This window comes from Elephantulus edwardii, unplaced genomic scaffold (genome assembly GCF_000299155.1).
Source record: "Elephantulus edwardii isolate Elephantulus edwardi_28Jun2011 unplaced genomic scaffold, EleEdw1.0 scaffold00382, whole genome shotgun sequence".
NCBI lineage: Eukaryota > Metazoa > Chordata > Mammalia > Macroscelidea > Macroscelididae > Elephantulus > Elephantulus edwardii.
In genome coordinates, this window is record NW_006400132.1 from 1,182,037 (window position 1) to 1,188,644 (window position 6,608).

Sequence of the window (6,608 nt, forward strand, 5' to 3'; positions counted from 1 at the left end):
AATTTAAGTACTTTGGACCTGTTATCAGGAAGAGACTGTCCTTGAAGAATGATGTCATGATTAGAAAATGAAAGAGTCAGCAGAAATTGAGGAAAACCCACAGAAGATAGATTAGTACAGTGACTGGAAAAATGGATTTAACATAATGGAAATTGTGATGATTATGCACAACTGGGAAAAGTTTCATTCTGTTGTATGGACTGGGAATGATTGAATGTCTCCTAAAAACAAGTTTCTTTTTCATTCACTCCTCTGCAGTCTATCTGACTTTTTTTTTTGTATCAGTGGGGATAAAGTAATAAAAATACCTGGTAGAATTAGAGTCAAAGATTATTATTCTGGCCATGTAAATCAGTAGCATTCATTTGGATGAGCAAAGACTTTCTGGTTTTGGTTTTTATTAAGCATGTATTATTGAGTAAGGGACTTAGGAAAAAGAACTGCACAATGTTCTATTTTATACAAGTAATTTATATCATTATTTGAATTTTTAATAAAGAATCAGCAAATTCCCTAGTAGATAACTCTCAGTTCTACTATGTGACAAGGACAACTAATAGCCAACCAAAGATTTGTGCATTGCGTACAATACAGAAGCAGCTGTGTAGGCAAGAATTCTATTTCTCAGTCTCTCTTCATTTTAGCAAGTTCAGGTGCCTGATTTCTGGTCAATGAAATGTGAACAGAAATGATATATTCCAATTCAGGCTTGGTTTGTCATATCTTCTGAGAGATCTCTCACTCTTCACCCTTTGCATAGTTTTATGTTGGTCTGTGTTGTTGTTGTTATGTGCCGTCGAGTCCCTTGAGACTCATAGCGACCCTATGTACAACAGCCCTAAACTCTTCTCTGTCCTGTCCAATTATACTGTCTCTGACACACCCATCCCCACTGCCCCAGTCACTGAATCAATCCACCTCATAGAGCGCCTTCCACTCCTGCGCTGTCCCTCCACCCTGCCAAACATGAGGGAACTATAATACCTTAAAAGCTTCAATTTAAAGATTGAAAATTCTCATCCTATCTGGATCTTCAGATGATTTTGTGGAATGCAGGCAGTTCGCAGATTAGGAAATTCTGTTTTACACACAACACTTAAATGCCCTCAGAGTGAAACAATTGAATGAACTCCTACTCACTGCAAGGACTTCAGCACATTCACCCTCACTTACTGTATGTTGTTGTTGTTAAGTGCCATCGAGTCATAGATGGCTGATAGGGACCTTATGAACGAAAGAGCTGAACATATGTATAACTTTCATCATTTATCCATGTTCATAGGCTTTCCAGAGGCAAGCTATTTCAGATGTGGATGCCAGTATTTAATCTTCTCTGATCTATTTCACCTTTTTGTTGCTTCTGGTTCTAAAATTATAATCACAGTGCAATTTTTCCACGTTATAGTGTCCCATATAATTCTTAAACTTTTTAAATTTTACTTTAGAGAGAGAGAGAGTTTGTGTGTGTGTGTGTGTGTGTGTGTGTGTGTGTGTGTGTCTGAGAGACTTCCTTTTCTGACCATTCCTTACTGTAACAGATTCGTACTAAGCACTAAGAATCTGTCTTTAATTCAGTGGAATCTATTTTCCCTTCATTCAAGTCCACATTCTTTGGTTGTTTGATGTTTTTTCTATTTCTGTTATTTTAGTACTAATACCTGTAGATCTCTAGTCACTGTTTATATTTGGCTTCTAACTGTCCTTTGTCACTTTGTTTCTGTGTTGTTTTACTGATTTTTTTCTACAGTTTTATCTCATTCTGCCTATCATTCCCTTGATATTATCTTCTTTTCTTTGACTTTTTTTTTTCTTTTTAATTAACAAGTTGGTGGATCTTAATATGTCTCTTGGAGCTCTTCTCAGATTGTGCCAATTTCATTTTTCCTCCAGAGAATTTTTTTGCTTGGGTCATGTGTGTGTGTTTGCGGTGGAGATAACTTTTGATTCTGAGATGTTGCTGGTTGTTAGGTGCCATCAAGTTGTGTATGACTCGTAGACACTTTGTGAAAACCAGATCTGAACCCTGCCCTATCCTGTATCATTCTCATCATCTCTGACATACTCCAGCCCACTGCTGAGGACACTGTGTCAATCCATCTTGCTTAAGGTCTTCCTCTCATTAGCTAGACCTCCTTCTTTCCAAGCATGATGTCCCTTTCCAAAGAATAGCTCCTCCTAGCACCCAGGGTTTGAGTATTTCAGAAATGATGAGGGTGGCACAGATTAGGTTCAGTTCTGTTGTTAACAGACTTGCAGTGAGGTGTACTTCACACCGTGGCACCTAACAACAATAAAAACAACATGCTCTAAATATGTGAGACAAAACTTTCTCATTGTTGCCTCTCAGGAACACTCTGGTTGCATTTTCTTCAAGACATGTCCATATCACTGCTTTCAGGTGTTGAGGATTTACTTTAGTCTGCTGGCTCTCTATTACTTACTTTTTTATTTATTTTATTATTTATTATTTGTTTACTATTACTTATATTTGTGTTGAGGACTTTCCTTCATAGGGTCACTAGGAGTTGCCTGCGACTGAAGGGCACGTAACAACAACAGAACAACATCACTTATATTGCTCACTTATATGCAGCATTTAAATAAAAGTAAAGGCATAGATCTACTCTTACACTAAATCTCTTTCTTGCTCTCCTTTTCTCTTTCTTTTGTTTGAACTCACTCATAGAAGAGTTCAGCTGGGTTTTGGAGGCTATAAATCTCACTGGAGGAGGTCGTCCACCTTGGATCTGGTAGAGGATTTGAACCACCATCAAGGTGGTTAACCTTTGGGTTAACAGTGGAACTCCCTACCTACTATTCCACTTGTTGTTTCTTGTTGTGTGCCTTCAAGTGGGAAACAACCCATAGCTGACCCCCCAGCAAATTTTTAGTGGCAGTAAGTTGCATAGGAAGAGATTGTTTATCCTTCTCCCATGAAACAGCTGGAAGGTTCAAATAACCTGCCTTTGAGATTGCAGAATAGCTTCTTACCACTCGTCTGCCAAAGTTTTTTTAAAAGGTAAAGTTAAAAAGGATATATACCTGTTATAAGTTACATATGTATTCAATTTACAACATATTCCTAAATTATACTTGTTGCTTACTATATGTACCATCATTGAGTTAGAACTTACACATAGCTAACCCTCTGGGGATAGGGATTTCAGTGGCAGTTTGTGGCACAAAGGTTACCCATATATTTCCTGAAAAACATGTGATGGATTCAAACTGCATTCATTTGGATTGCCAGTGCAACTCCTTACCACTCCTTTGCAACCCCAGTATTTCCTGAAATCATGTATCCTTCCCTGAAACTCAAGAGATACTGGATATTGTATGAGAAACTGGCAGCAGCTTGAGGCATTTGGAATCAAAGAATCCCAGAAATCTTGAGATAAAAGCCATTTTATCAAGGGTGAGGCAGGAGAGATAGATGTTGAATGGCATTGTTGTTGTTGTTCTTGTTATGTGCTGTTGAGTCACTTGAGACTCAGAGCGACCCTATGTACAACAACCCTAAACTCTGCTCTGTCCTGTGCCAATCGCACTGTCTCCGACACACTCATCCCAATTACCCCAGTCATTGAATCAATCCACCTTGTAGAGGACCTTCCTCTCCTGCGCTGTCCCTCCACCCTACCAAGCATGATGTCCTTCTCCAAGGACTGGTCTCTCCTCACAACATGTCCAAAATATGTTAGACAAAGCCTCAGAATCCTTGCTTCCAAGGAGCAGCCCAGTATAACTCTCTCCAGGATGAATCTGTTTGTTTTCCTAGCAGTCCATGGTACCCTTAATACTCTTCTCCAGCACCACAGCTCAAAGGCATCAATTCTCTTTCTACCCTCCCTAGTCATTGTTCAACTCTGTGATGCATAACAAGTGATTGCAAAGACCATGGCCTGTATCAGACGCACTTTAGTCTCCAGAGAGACACCATTGCTCTTCAGAACTTTGGAAAGGTCCCTAACAGCAAACTTTCCCTTCGCAATATGTCTTTTAATTTCCTAGATACTGGTGCCAAGAGTGTTGACTGTGGAGCTAAGCAAACTAAAGCTGTGAACAATCTCAATCTCTTCACCATCCATCTGATCCTGCCAATTGGTCCAGTGGTGAGAATCTTTGTCTTTTTGACATTGAGCCTCAATCTATATTGGAAGCTCAGTCCTTGACCCTCTGCAGCAATCGCTTCAGGTCCTTCTCAGTTTCAGCAAGCAGGGTTGTGTCAGCAATCATGATGCCACTTGACTCCTCATAGAGTCCAGCCTCTTGGATTATCTGTTCTACATACAGGTTGAAAAGGTATGGAGACAGGACACATCCCTGGAATATGACCTTCTCAATTTTGATCCATGCAGTGTTTCCTTGCTCTGTTCTGACAACTGTCTCTTGGTCCAAGTATAGGTTTCACATTAGCATGATCAAGTGTTCTGGGATTCCCATTCTTTCAGAGTCAGCCACAGTTTATTATGGTCCACACAGTAAAACATGATTAAAAGGGAATGCTGGTGGAGCATGAAAAGGAGTGGGTCAAAACATACCTGTCAAGGGTGGGGACAACACTGAATAGATTGCTTATTTCTGTAATTGGAAAATATCTTACAACTGCTATTTTTTGTAAAATGCTTGTCTGTCAGATGCTTTTCTAAACCTGAGCACACAGACTAGAAAGGAGGGTTGGCCACCTGCTTCTAAAATAGCAAGCCTTCAAAAGCTCTTATAATAGAGGACACAGACTAGCAGATATGGCAACTGAGGCTGAGTTCTCAAATATCAAAACACAAAGGATAATCTCACCTTTAAATAAAATGGGCAGAATTAATTAAAAAATTTTTTTAAAGCACACACAACGGAGAAATAGTTGTAAGCAGACACTAGTGATTGGAACATGGAATATAAGAATCATTTATGTAGGAAAATTGGACATTGTTAAGAAAGAGATGAAACACATACATATTTGCATATAAGTATTGGCAAAATGAGATGGCATAAGGCATTTTGAGTGAGACAATTATATGATCTTCTTATGCTGGAGATTAAAAGGTGAGAACAAGTGAGGTCACTTTCATAGTTAAAAAAGTCATTTCTAGATTTGTTATTAAATGCAATGTTGTGAGTGACAGGGTAATATCCATACACACACAAGGAAATTCAGCGAATACCACTAATATTTGAATATATGCACCATATAGTTGCATGAATAACTAGAGACTAACAGAACAAATTAGAAGATTTCTATCAACTTTGGCAGTTAGAGATTAATTGAATATGCAATCAAGATGCATCAATAATAATGGATGACTAGAATGCAGAAGTTTGGAACAGAGAAGGATCACATTGGAAAACATAGTTGGAAAACATGGACTTAGAGACAGAAACGAAGTTGGAGATAAAATAACAGAATTCTGTATATTCAATGATTTGTTCATTGCAAAAACTTTTTATAAGAAATATAAACACAAGCTACACGCTTGGATTTCACCTGATTGTATGAATAGGGATCAGATTGATTACAGCTGTGGAAAGAATCACTGAAGAAGCTCAATATCAGCTGTGAAAACTAGGCCGGGTGCTAACTGTGGAACAGACCACCAATCATTCATACACAAATTCAAGCTGAAGCTGAGGAAAATTAAATCAAATCCATGAGAACCAAAATTTGACCTTGAGTCTATCCCACCTGAAATTTAAATCATCTCAGGTTTGATGTTTTGAAGACTAAGGAGCAAACACTACATGAGCTATGAGAGGAAATCAGGAACATCATTGAGGGAGAGTGCATGAGGTCAGTACAAAGACAGAGAAGGAAAAAAAAAGACCAAGGTGGATGTCAGAAAGGACTCTGAATATAACACTAGAGTACTGAGAAGCCAAAGCAAAGGGAAGAAATCAAGATATTAAGGAGCTGAACAGAAGATTTCAAAGGGAAGCTCAGGCAGACAAAGTCAAATATTATAATGAAATGTACAAAGAGCTGAAGTCAGAAAATCAAAGGGGTCGATGTCAGTCAGCACTCCTTAAGATGAAGGAACTGAAGAACAAATTCAAGCCTCCAGCTATAATTCTTTAAGGATAATTTGGGCAGAAAAATGATCCAGGAAGCATTAAAAGAACATGGAAAGAATATACAGCCATTGTACCAAAAGGAATTTGTGAACAAAGAATAATTTCAAGAACCAATGTATGAGCAAGAGTCTGTGGAGATGAAGGAAGAAGTTCACGTTGCTCTGAAAGAATGGAAAAAAAAAAAACAAGGCCCTAGAAATTGATGGTATACCAATTTACATATTTCAACAAACAGATGAGCTCTGGATGTTTTCACCAATTTGTGCAAGGAAATGTGGAGGACAACCACCTAGCCTACTCACTGGAAGAGATTATTATTTGTGCCCATTCCAAAGAAAGATGACTTGAACAGAGTACAGAAATTATAGAACAATATCATTAATATCACATGCAAGCAGGATTCTGTTGACCATTATTCAAAAACAACTGAAAAAGCACATCAACAGAGAACTGCCTGAAGTGCACCATGAGTTTAGAAGAGGTCTTGGTACTAGCTAATGTTAGATGGATCTTGGCAGAAAGTAGAAAATTCTAGAAAATTA